This window comes from Labrus mixtus, chromosome 7 (genome assembly GCF_963584025.1).
Source record: "Labrus mixtus chromosome 7, fLabMix1.1, whole genome shotgun sequence".
In the NCBI taxonomy this organism is placed as follows: Eukaryota; Metazoa; Chordata; class Actinopteri; order Labriformes; family Labridae; genus Labrus; species Labrus mixtus.
The window spans coordinates 13,624,893-13,638,640 of NC_083618.1; positions in this window are offsets into that span (position 1 = coordinate 13,624,893).

Sequence of the window (13,748 nt, forward strand, 5' to 3'; positions counted from 1 at the left end):
TAAAAAAATATTTTAACAACGTTTCTTTCAAACTAAATAATGATCATTTAGATATTTCTCAAACAAAAAAAAAACTTTCTTGGTATTGGTCTGTTTCAAATCTCAAATGTAATGACAGCTTTTCAACGCATTTAGAAGTGAATATTTTGAGATTCTTGAGAGTCTGTTGGACAAAAGAATGACTCCAGGAAATCTGACCTTTATAAGTAGAGATACAATGATAAATCATAAAAAGCAGCTCTAATGAATGCTTTTTTTTTTCCAGGCCTTGGGTTTGTGTTTGCATATCATTTAAATCCCTATACAAGTAGGCCTACATGGATATTGCCTCTCCATGCACACGTTCATGTCCTCTGTGTGTGTGCAGACACATTAGAGTCGTCAGCAGTGAGTGTTCCAGAGCTGCTGACGTGATTAGAGAGTGATGAGAGCTCAGACGTTCCACACTCAGACAAACAGACTCAGAGCATGTCTGCGTGCAGCTGTAGGAAGTCATTCATTTTGCCATCTGACCAGCAGCGCTGTCCGAGGGAATGTTGTCTGCAAATCTCTGTGGTATGGTGTGAATGCGGGGGAACTAACCGGTGTGGTGTGGAAGCATCCGCTGTGTCTTATATTACATTTCACAACAGTTGGGCTCATTCAGTTTTTATCCCGCCAGCACTGCTGGAAGTATTTCAAACACGTCGTGGGTATGGTCATTCAGTCCTGCCTGGTTGTAAACACATCTCAAACATGTCTGATATGTCTGCAGACAACTTTTATGTCTACACTAAATGTTGTGTAACGTAGAAAAAAACAGAAAAACATGTATATATTTCACATTTTACAAAATAATAAGCAACATTATGTTGTTGATTTTCAATTAAATATAAGTAATTAAAGGTATCACTTATCACAAGTATCAACATCATTAATATAAAATTGTATTTTGAGATAAATTTGATTTAAATAAACTGAGAAGTCACCTGAAACAAACTTGTATCTAGTCTTCATGAGGAAACAATCATTCATATTTCATACTTTGTTTAATATTCAATAGATTTGAGCAGCTCAGTGAGTATAAATAGCTGAAGAATATTTAGTTTTCCCTCTAGATTTACAGATTCAAATCAGCTACAAACCGCAGTGTTATCGCCTCTTTAAATCATCCCGGCTCAGTTAGATTGGATGCAAATGGAAATTCTTGCAAGCATCTAATTACGAAACACACATTTAAGCGGAAAAATTATACAAGGCTCTGGAGTTGCATGTCAATAAGACAGGGAATATATTAAAACTCATTTGATTCCAAAGCACAGTTTCTATAAGAGTTCAACCTGAAATTTAAAAAAAAAAAAAGCATTGTCAGGTAGCTGTTTGTCTTGTCTCATTTATTCCCCTAAAAAGTTTGTGCTCTGGTTGTCCAGATTCGGCCTTTCCGTGTGCTATGGTTGTCCCCTTTGCTCCAGCTCGTCTTCTGAGGTGCCGGCTGAGGAGTTTTGTCTCCCCGCTGTCTGCTGTCACTCATGCTGGACGAGGTGGCAGCTCAGGCGCTGGTGTGTGGGAGAGCTTTGTGACACTTCCCTCATCTCCTCTTTTGATCCCCTAATTGATTGACTACAGGAGCAGAGGATAAACAGAGCCCACAAGAGCCGATTCCACTCGCCTCTCTGGAGTGGTTTAGATAAAGTGCAGAGGCCCGGGCTCCTCTCTCTCTCTATATGGACACAGGGGCCATTGAAGGTGTCTCTGTGCCACGGTAGCTTAGCTTTGGGGCTGTGTCCTCAGGCCCAGGGCTCGCGTACTGCCCCTGTGTATAAATGGCTGGGCGGTAATGGGTTTGTTTAGATCACAGGGATGGAAATGAAACTCCTGAGCCTCAGTGTAGAGAACCAGGAGTCCCTATCGCTCAGGAGGCAGCGATAGAGGAGCCACAGCCTCAGCCCGGTCATAGCCACATTTCTGATCGAGCCATGGAATAGAGGCTCTGATTCAGATCTCATTTAGGGAGCGGGCTCTTGAACCTGGTCATGCTGTGATAAATAACCTGCTGCTGAAGAGCGAGGCAGAGGGAGAAAAAGAAGAAGAAGACGAAAAACTATAAGGGACACAAGCAATCATTTGGGGCCTTCTGTGGAGAAAAAGAGGCCAGCAAATGTCTCCATTTAAAAGAATATGCTTCTTTGAAAACATGACTTTAGAATGATTTATAGCCGATATGATAATTATATTCTAATTTTACAAATCTCTCTTCAGAAAGAGAGTTCAGAGCCGTGTGCAGGTATGCTAAGAAATGATTAAGAGATGCTCTGGGGGTCTTGGTTTTATTCTTTGAGATTATGTGTCACAGGGAGTAAAAAAGCTCCCAGCTGTCGCCATGAAAGCACTTACAGTATAATAATCCCCCAAATCCTGTAATTATGCCAGCATACGCCGTGTACCTGAGCCTCAGCTTTGTGCTCGTCACCTCGAGGATCCCACTGACACAGACACAGACGCACAGCTTGCTGTGCATATATCTCCTGCCCAACTGCGTGTTTTGCATAGGGAGAAAATCTTATTTTCAGAACATTTTAGGTATTTCAGATTTCATGGTTACCTCTCTCAGGTATTATAGACAGACAATCTGTCATGTATAAGTAAAAAGCTAGAGCTTAAAGAGGGTATTGTCATAGCTTAGAGTCTCATGATTAATCAGGAATGTGTCCCAGTTAGAAAATAAATTACCTTTGTTTTGTTAAATAAGTTTATATTAAGTTTGTGTTGAATAATCTGACGTATTTATTCCAATAGTGTGAACACAAATACACACAATCCTCCCTTAAAGCAGCGTTTCAGAAAGAAAGAAGAGGGGTACAAGTAAAGTTGTAAATCTAAGAAATCTTTGAGAGATAAAAATCAGTGTGAAGCCGAGCTTGTTTAACATTCACAATCTGAGCTGTGCTCTCAAACTAATTAATATTAATAACAAAAATGGAAATGAGTGGAGTGGCGGCCCTTAGTGAAGAACAAGCTGGGTGCATTCAGTCAGAAGATTCATATATAAGCCCTTTCTCAGGAGAGGTGGGCTACCAAACAGGCGTGACGGCGGGGCATAGACCGCCATACACAGCGACAATTTTTCTAGATAATAGCCTATCACGCAGGATACAATTTAAATTAAAAAATGCAATTTTCACCTTGAAATGAACAAATGATTACAGTTTCTATACAAATTAAGGCATCCAGGCTGCGCCTCAGTACTGTGCCAAGGCCATGAAACCTGACATAATTACCATGAAATACATTTTCAAATATTTGTATTTTGTCCATCGCTTTAAAACATGCCACTCTGCCTTCTGCGGGCTTGTGATCTCACCTTCTGGGGGAAATACATAAAAAAGAGAGAAAATCATCAGAGATGAAAAGCTCTTCAACAGGAGAGATAAAAATGTGGAAAAAAACAACCTCCCATACACACAGAAAATCGGCGCGGCGCGGCACAGCACAGCGGCCCCCCAAGCTATCTCTAAAAGCCAAATTACTGCTCCTTATCTAAGGCATCATATCTACTAGTTATCTACTCCTGAGATAGGCCCCTCTCTCTTCCCCTCCCTCTCTCTCTTGTGCTCATCGCTAGAAATGCTATTTATTTGTGATTACAGACCCTTTGAATAAAAGATGTTTGTGTTTGAGGTCCAAAGTTTGGGCAGATTGTGAACTCCTCAGATTCTTCAGAGAGTATTGCAGGCAGAACACCTTATTTGGGCAGGGCTGCTGGGGGTGGTCTGCTGCAGAGAGAGGGATGAAAGTGTAGCCGATGGGAAATATGAGACAAGACCTCAAACTTCTCTGACGCTTCATATCGCATATGCTTTCAGAGGGGATTCATACTGAGATGAGGTGTCGAATTGACTTTAAATGCATAAACCTTGTGTTTGAAACACACGGAGACAGGAAGTTCTGGCATGTATTTTTGTTGAAAGCTGCCAAAAGCTGCAAAGTTTGGAGTTTTCAGAGTTTCTCTGCTCAGAGGTATTAGAGGGAGGAAAAATACGGAAGCATTTTGAGCAAAGAAATGGGGATAAACGAGTACAAAATGTATGTTTTACAATAAAAACAAACAAGGTGTGTCCAAATTTTGAAGATTTTTTTGAGTCTAATATTCACATTGTAACATCATTATTGTATTATGTAAGTGCTTTTCATATGTCTCCTGCAGTGAATGCTTATGTAACTCCATCAATAATAATGTTCATGATTATCAGTGGTGCATAGATTTTCATCTCCCTCATCTATATTTATGTTTACACTTATAATCTTAATCTCTTTTCATAAAATTCTTCAAAACTACAGACAAAGTAGGATAAACCAGCTCACCAATACTCACCAACAGACGCAAAACAGCTTTGGAACAATCTGCTCTATGACAGGCGACATTTAAAAAATGTGTCCTCCTTTAAATGGTTTCTTTTCTCCTTCTCCTTTCCTTACCTTCCATTTCCCTCCATCTGTTGGATTCCCTCAGCCAGAGAGGCGCACATCAGATTTCAATAGTTGACCTCTTAATGCTGAGGTCAGTGCTGCACCGGCAGCGATTTCACACTCAAGATGAAAGGGAAATGAACACTGTGGATGCTAGGGGTGACACGGGGGCCCTGACCACGCAGAGCCACAGTCACTCTGACCGCTTCACTGCACCAGGAGCTGAGAGGAGCAAGGAGGAAGAGGTGCTTATAGATGGAGGTTTTCACCACCTGTACAAGGATGGTTAAAGAGATTTTGTGAGAAACTTTTTTTGTATCAATATTGTCAACCCTTTTGGACAAATGGTAACCTCTTATCTTTACGCGGATCCTGTCCTGTGCATGTGAAAGTAGTGTTCTGTAATGTAATAAATCCTCCTGCTGCCTTTTAACAGCTGCATGTATAGATCAGTCACTGTGAATCTTTGCTGCTCAAAATATTCAGTTAAAGCTCCTGCAAGGAGTTTTTAGATAGTTAGGAAACTGCCTGAAATTAAACACTAACGCCTCTTTATGAAATGTTAGAGTAAAGAAGGCCATCACCAACAAGACTGATTATATTTAGATTGTTAATATCAATGTCTGAAACTGCTGACGCGGGGTAGGTGTCGGATGAAGCGAGTAACAGCAAGCTGCAGAAACAGACTTTTTTTTTTCAATTTTCCAAGCAAGGTTTCTTTATGAGTGACTTATTTGGCTATTTATAGAAAGCAGGGTAGGTTTTTTTTTTTTTTGTTGTTGTCAGAAAACACTACCTACACATGTTCAGGACAAAGTCAGCAAAGAGATAAGACGTCCACTGGGGGCGCCAAAGTCGACACAAACTGAAAGTTTCTCACAAAAACTTTGAAAAAGGCACTTCTTACCTTACAGGCCAGTATGCACTGTAATCATCTTTCCAGTGTTGTTCTGTAAGTGTACTGTCTGTTGTTTTGCCATAAAAAAAAAGGCACTCCTTGTTTTGTGCTTTCTGATGAATCTTACAGAAAATGAGCAACTAATAGAAGCGGAAACATGTCATCATCTACACATCATTATTGGCAGGACTAGAGAAAGATCTCCTATGTGACTGGTTTTCCACTGAGACTCTCTGCATTCCTACAAGCTACTGAACCCTGACACGTTTTCCTTTTTACACTAAATGAACCCGGGTCACTTTAGAAGTCTCCTGATGCTCGGTGTCACACTCCCGGCCTTCCTCTCTGCCCGCCAGTGCGCCCGGTTAAAAACACTCGTTACTGCTGCATTTCTCCAAGGCCATTATTGAATGAACAGTGAGACAAGGCGAGCGGTGAAAGGACAGTTTGGTTACACCGCCGCGAGGCTCGAGCTCCTCAGAGTAATGTAGCGCTTAAGTACCTGTCAGCTTTATAAAGGAGGGAGTAGACTGTGTAAATGTGTGTGTAAATAGAGTGTCAGATCAGGACCCCAGGGAGCGGAGGTGGGGAGAGTGCGTGTGTAACTGTGTGTGTGTGTGTGTGTGTGTGTGTGTGTGTGTGTGTGTGTATGTGTGTTCGTAACTTATGCATGTGTGTGCTTGTGAGTGTCACAATAATGATCATTTAACCCTCCTCAGCATTCCCCAGGGCTCCACGATCCTCGGTTTGACTTCATTGCGCTCGGAGCTCCATCTCTCTCTCTCCCTCTCCCTCTCCCTCTCTCTCTCTCTCTCTCCTCTCTCTCTCTCTCTCTCTTCTCTCTCTCTGTGCCTCCTCTGTCTGCTCCTCACGGCTGGGCACAGTTGGGGAGCAGCTCCTTATTCATTCATGAGAGAAGCACCGGATAAATAAAAAGGTTCATTACTGTGCTAAAGTGTTACTAATGACATGTACCTGCCACTGAGCACCTCCGAAAATCTAATGTGACACACTAGAATGGAAAATCTATTCTGCCGTGCCAAGGCCTCCAATGGCGCCGGCACACATACTCTATGGAAATTTCTCTCCGCTTGCCCTCCAATTGTGTCTCTCTAAAACCAATATTTACAATCCCATAGCCATTATGTCCTACTACGCCCTCTGCGCCTGCTGTTGCGACCTCCATATTAGCTGAAAATTGGTCTTTGCAAACTTAGCAGGGGAGGAGAGACTCTGCTCGTAGATGAGAGGGGGCAGCACCAGGGGACTCAGCATGAGGTGCGCGGTGCCTCTCAACTCCCTCAACCCTTAACTGACAACAGCCGCAAACACAAATACACACAGAGACTCACCGTGCTGCCGCTCAGCATCCAGGCTCCTTATAAGTGTGTGGTAAATAAATGCCAATAAAACATTAACTGACTCTTAGAAAGACTGAATTTGAATCATGAACGCATAAAATAAAATCTACCTTGTGTAGCTTCTCATGAACTACAAGAAGTGTCACTTCTTTACAATTCATGTAAAGCTTGTTCAAACAGACCCTTAGGCAGTTAATATAATTACACATATTTAGTTTATATTAAATCAGTGAAGGCTAAATGCATGTTCAGAGTTTAAACAGTCGGAGAAAGGGGAGGGATGATGTTATGGCCTTAATTTATAACTGACAATATTAACCTGAATGTTTCATAAAGATGTTATATTATTGAAATCAGATGCATACAATTCGTAGTTGTACACTTTGTAATTTTAGTAAACACTGAGTTATTGTTAGTTGTGTTACTCTTCTGCAATAATTGTATATAATATATTTTACAAATTGTAATTTTAGCACATACATATGAATGTCTAAAGATTCTTAATATCTATATGTTAGAACATCAAAATATTTGTCATGAAGTATCCTAATCTAAGTTCTGCCTGTACAACGTAAATGTTAAACTACATTTGACTAAATTATAATGACTTAAAAAATGTATCCAATAAGAGAGTTGATATTGCTGTTTAAGAAAAGTTACTGTGATGATCAGTTGTTGTTAAATGCAAGCTTCAGTGTGACTTTATGTTAATGATATTCACATTCAAACACTACATGGACATTAGAGTGTGATAATAGTTTTGTAATTTTTATATATATGGTCAGTTAATCAGCGCTTCTGCAAACCAGCCAACACTTGTGAAGGCAATGTGAGTTACAAATCTTTGTGTTTTTAATTTTTGATGGCACTGAGAGAGAACATTTCCTTCATAGGTTTTATTCAACTTTGAGATGAATTTAGAAAGAGGGATAAAGTATCAAATGTGTCAGTCTAAGATGAGTGTATAAGCTCTAACAAAATGTTCCCGTCCCCAAAAAATTATATCAAAATATCGAAATATTTCTTTTTCTAACCATTTGTTTGGATGTGTAATGAAGTCATTATAAATTGAAATGATATATATTTGTTTTGTTGCTTGTACCACATCACATCAATCTAATAATTAAACAGGCTCCTTATAGAGGTATAGTGTCAGTCAGTTGTGGGTAGATGTCTAAAATACTTGTTGCTTCTTTAAGATCTCAGTATCTAACTGAGCCACTGCTTCCATCAGTGTCTCAGCAGAGTCCTAAATGACTGTTTGCTCAATATGTCAGCCCATTTCCACTGATTAACTCATATGAAGCCAAACGAAATGTTCTGCCTTGTTTGTCATGTTACATCTAAGCCCTGCAGTCTTTCCCCACATTAGAATGAATGATTTTAGACTGGGGTAAATCCTCTGAAATGATATAGCTCAAGAGTTATTTTTAGAGTGCATCTGTATTTCCGGAGAGATTTGTTTCTCTGCTGAACATTTCAATAAGCTTTTTATAATTTACTTACCGGTTACTTTTTATTTTGTACCACTCACTGTTAGTATGTTGAAAGTGAATAACAAAATACGGTTTTATCAGGTTTGGGTAAGCCTCTTTCTTGTGCAAGTTTAACATCTGCATACATGTGCCCACATATCAGATAGCTTATTTTAGTACTGTGAAACATGTTTGTCCTTGTTCCAAATCAAACTGGTGTAAAATCATCTTATTACTTGTGTTTGGACTTGATGCAGAAAAGGGTAAAAATAAGTAGTAGAAGTATAGTGGGAACAATGTAAAAACCTTTCAAAGCAGAGCTGATTTAAAAATACTTCATGAATATACCTGTGTATTGCGTATAAAGGTATATATGTATTTAAAGGAATGACATGGATTATTCAGATTATCTAACAGAAGTGAAGTGATGCATGGACATCTGTCAGAAGCGTCAAGTGGGTGACGACATCTGGCAACCACCGAAAGAAATGAGAACGACAAACTTATATACTTTCATTAATCAACCATAAAATGAAACTCAGTCCATGTGGATGTATGACTTTTGGATATGACCCACCAAACATGATCTTTTTTTTTAGGCCACAGCATAGCATCCTACTGGTTGTAAGTCTGGCCTTGATTCAAGAGGACTCTCAACACTATTACCTAAAGTTACAGTCAGTGTTTTAGGTGTACTTTCTGAGCTGGTATCATACGTACTTGGAAGCCACAGATTGTAAGAAGTATGCCCAGTCTCCTGGAACTAAGGTGAAACCAAACAGGTGGAAATATCAACGCAAACAAAAACTGCCAAAAAAATGCAGTTCGTTGAATGGCCACTGGAGGCTGAGTTAACAGAACCCCAAAATGAGCAACTTAAGCAGTAAAATAAATGTTTAGGGCCATTATTCTTATATACGAATTATATGACTTTATACACATTTTTGTCAGGCTTAAAGTTTTACAGATGGGCCCTGTTCACTTAATTTTGTGCCACTAGTTGTGTGCTGGGTGTAAACATATCTAGTTCAAGTCTATGAACTAGAGGTCTTGGGAATTCACCTTCTCACCCAAATATGGGCACTTTTGGCCATAGAAAACCAAAATGGGGGACAACATAAATGTCAAACTTTAACCTTAAAACTTCTCTCTATTTACTGTCTTTCTCAAAAAATAGCATTTTCTGTTATGAATTCTGCTTTTCTGTGTATTTCTCTGTATTTGCGGATGGTTTTCATTGTTGTTTTTAAATTTAAAAGCATGTGTTTGTGCTATTGTGCTAATAAAGAGAACATAAATTCAGAGATCATTAGTCCCTTGATTGTATGTGTTACATACTCCTTGATGTTGTTATGTCACAGACCTTCTGACAGCCACCATAATTATGTCCTCCCCCCCCCCCCCCCCCTGCCTCCTAAGGGTCCTATAAACCCCATTAGCCACTCTAGCCCGGCACATCATTTGGATTTTGTGAGGGGCCTCCTGCTTCACCAAAGCAGCTACATCCAGGATTTGACACAGCTTTAAATATTCAAATATGATGATTTCATTGTAAAATGCCCTCCCTGCATGAAATCTGTGAATATGAGACTCAGTGTTTGTCTTTGCTTTATTTTTTGGTGAATTTCAAACACAACACATTTCTGAAATTGTATGTCCTTATATTCTTAAGATCGTTATTTGTGGCATGATTGAGAAGGCTTTTTTCCCTACTGTGTCTCTTTGAAAAGCCAGCTCCTTATTCAGCAACCTGTTCAGTCTATGATTGACTTTTCCCCCAGCGCCCCTCCAGCAGATGAAGGAACAGAGCTTAAACCTGTTACTGTCAGCTTCTCACCTGGATCATAAGAGCTCCTGCTCGGAGCATGCAAACCAATATCCATCCATTCTGTGCTCAGCCGCCCAGGATTCACAGCAGTAGCTTTTCACAAAGAGCAGGGCTGAGCGCGCTCTGTGTTATCTTATTGAGTTACCTGTAGCTAAGCTCTGAGCGAGCACACACAATGGCTACCAGTTAATGACAGCGCAGGGCCTAACCCCTTGTCCCCGGCCTTTCCCTGAGCCTCATTTCCGCGCGGCGGCTGCCATTTCACAGCTGTTAGCCACAGACTCTCTTTGTCATGATTAGGGACAAATTAATAGATGCCTCCTGGTAATCAGCTTTCATTAGGGCTGTCAAACCGTCAGTGGCGTTCGCTTGGTGCACTGGACAGGGGATGATCACCTCCTGGTTGGCAGACACTGCAGCTGGCTGTGTGCGGCTGTGGTGCTGCCTCTCAGCCGCTGTATTTGTGTGCCGCTTGGTGTGGCTAAAGTGTGGGTAACCAGTGCATTAGCACGCTCCTTCGTGGCACAAGTGCTTGTAGTTGGTGCATTAACAGTGCTCCGTGTGGAGCTGCAAGATGGAGGTCATCGTGGGAATGACATAAAGAGTAGTCTTTCTGCTGGGTGTAATTGGCCCCAGCATGCTGAAAATGGACTGTGAAATGTAAGGGGGGGTCAAATAATTGATTTTCCCCCGAATGCAGAATCCAGGGCAGGGCTGTTTAGTGAGTAATTTACAAGAGCAGTTCAGCTCAGGCTGACTGGCATATCTGTTGAAAGTTCCCAGGGGCACAAGTAGAGATAACACACACCTGAGACCCCGGAGCAGATGGACAGAAGTCACTGCGAGTACTCAGAGGGCAGAGAGGATCCACATCAAACCTTCCTCCACACATCCATGTATGCAGAGGCTGTACAGGTGCACATGGACACACAGACTCTCTAAGGATGATGGACACAGGCCTTTGTATGTAGAAATAGACTCTCTCCTCTCACTCTGTCCATCTCTCTTTCTCCCTCTCTGTCTCTCCTCCTCCTCCTCTCTTCCTCTCTCTCTGCAGCATTTCTGGATTTGATGAAATAAACTCATCAGACTTCCAGCAAGTTTTGGCATTGTGCGAGAGAGCTGAAGTCATTTCAGTATGTAGATTTCAGACTTAAACCCATAACCGTGTTGCGTGGTCCATGACCACCCCCACCTGCTGGATAGAGAAGGCTGGGGTGTGCATGATGGGATAGCGACGTCTGTAAGACAGGATATAGGCCAGGCCTTCTGAATGTGGAGTGATTTTTTTCCCTCCACCACAGCCTAGGGGAATTAAGACAATAGCCTTATGTCAGATAACATAATCTAGTGCAAAATAGCACTTTATTGGCTGTGCCAAAATCAGGCTCAAATACACGTGTAAGCTAATTGAGAAGAACCAGCTGCTTAGCCATCTGTATGTGTAAAATTGGTTTCATTTAAGATTTGGAGAAATTCTTGTTAAGTTAAAACGATGAGTGACGATTGTCAAGATCCATTATCTCTGTTTTTTCAGATTTATGGTAAACCCAATGATTAGCTATTGTTTTATTGTAACAGGGAGTCATTGCTGTCAGAAAATGTACATGAGCCACCTTGAGCTTTATGTATTGTGCTCATGACAACGAGACATTTGTATGCCGCACACTCAGTGCTCTTCAATTTTCTTAAGCATCTTGGTAAATTGCACCAAACAATTTTTCAAGATCAATTCCAGCGTCGAAAAACAATGCACACAAATCCCAATCTTCAACCCATATTGTGTTGGAGAGGGCCCCCGTGTTTGCATGAAGGTAATTACAGTGGGATTTGATGTTGTGCTGTGCCCAGAATTCTTCAGCTTTAGATCAGGCTCGGGGTGCTCCACCCCATTAATACTCCATATGGGGAACCCAGCTGTGATCAGAATTGGAAGAGCGGGAGGGGAAATCGATTTCATTTGCAGGATTATTGATGTAACCGAGATGCCGTTTGTATGAAACATAAAGTCTCATTTCAGAGGTTATGGATGAAACTGGATTGAGGGGCTGCCTGTTTGTTTTATTCAATGAAACATTACAGAAACAGAGAAGTCAATACAAACACTGCTGTATACAGTCCACGCCCGCATTGCACCACATTCAAGCTTTGGAATTACTTTTTAACATCTACCTTTCTATACTGACTCCAACTACTGCATACAACATACAGAGAGTGGGATGAAATGTGCAGATAAGATATTTGTATGTGAATAAATGAACCGAATAAAGGGCATTTACTGCATTACAGGAGGTTATAAGAAGAGGACATGGGTTCAAACAACTTAAATGCTGGCAATAAGATCTGACCTTGCAATCGGCGTCTCTCACCCCTCTTTGCCAAACTTCCCCGTCCACCTGTTCCCTACATTTTTAAGGAGGCTCTATAAGTCAGGCCGATGTACTCACGAGGTGATCGTCTATGTATTAAAAACAGTATGAGGCTGTTCCCAGGGTTGGGATAGCTGAACAGCTGGATCTTTCAAGTGAATCCATCCCTCTTTTCTTCTATTCGTCCATCTTTTTTCTTCCTCTGTGCCCCGTGAAAAAACTATTTTAGTTCCCACATGTGAAGGGGGCCAGATGTTTGATTCAAAGTTTACGGTGCTCCAGTGATGACACAAGACAAGGTAAAGCCTTCGATAAAATATACCTCTGATTTTAACTAAAGAGAGAAATTCTCCTTATACGGCTTCAACATAACGGTGATTTCACCATGAAGTTGTAAAGTTCTCCGATCAAAGACAGTTTTAACAACTGCTCCTGGTGGTTAGATGAAGTGATGGAGGCGGTCTTCTGTCCTTGTTGGGAGCAGATGTTTGGGTTGTTCTAGTGTCAATGATGGGCAGTGTAAAAGCTGGCTTACACATGTCACCATATTGTTACAACTGAAGAAGGAAGTTATGTCATCGGGCCAGCTGGATTGTGTGAAAAATATAGAGCAAGGGTGGAGCCAAAAAAAAAAAGCTAATTTGGCTTTAGGCTGCCCGACAGGTTTTTTTTTTTTTTTTTTTTTAAAGCTTTGGAGTGTGGACACATAGTCAAACTTCCAGCAGAGTTGCACAAGTTTTTATAAGTACGTTTTGGAATTTACAAGTAATAATTTACAACACATTTTAAAGATCAAAACTTTTGCTATACCCTTAGACAAAATCTGGATGAGGATCTCAAACCGCTTTTTTGCATCTTTGAAATGATTGTAATCGAGGGAAACTTCAATGATTTTGTGAAAGTTAAATAGAGATTATAACTAAATGAGGCCAGGCATGGTTTCCTTGTCAATCCTCCATGTGCAGTTTTGTTTTGAGTGACAATAATTACGGCTTAAACAGCCGAGAATTGGCCTTGTTGTTCGTGATAAAGGAAATTGCAGAATTCCATCAAAGAGCATTTGTATTTTCACAGGGAGAAAGCTGAGACAAGTGGAGAAAAAAAAAAAAAAAAAGACCATGCCATTTTTGAGCGGCATGTCTGCGAGGGGGCCGGTGTTTTGATATGTGCCTGTGTGGAGCAAGGAGGGAAAGTAGGGCCCCTGTCTGGGAGAAAGCGCTGAAGCTCTGTTATGGAGCTTAGGTCTCCATCTATCCTAATAAAAAACACTTAAGCCAAGCAGCCCCCCTCCTGCTCCGCCTGTGTCTGATCCTGGGAGCTACCTGCAGGCCCTCCACAGAGCACTTTTAATAATGGTCTCCACCCCGAGCG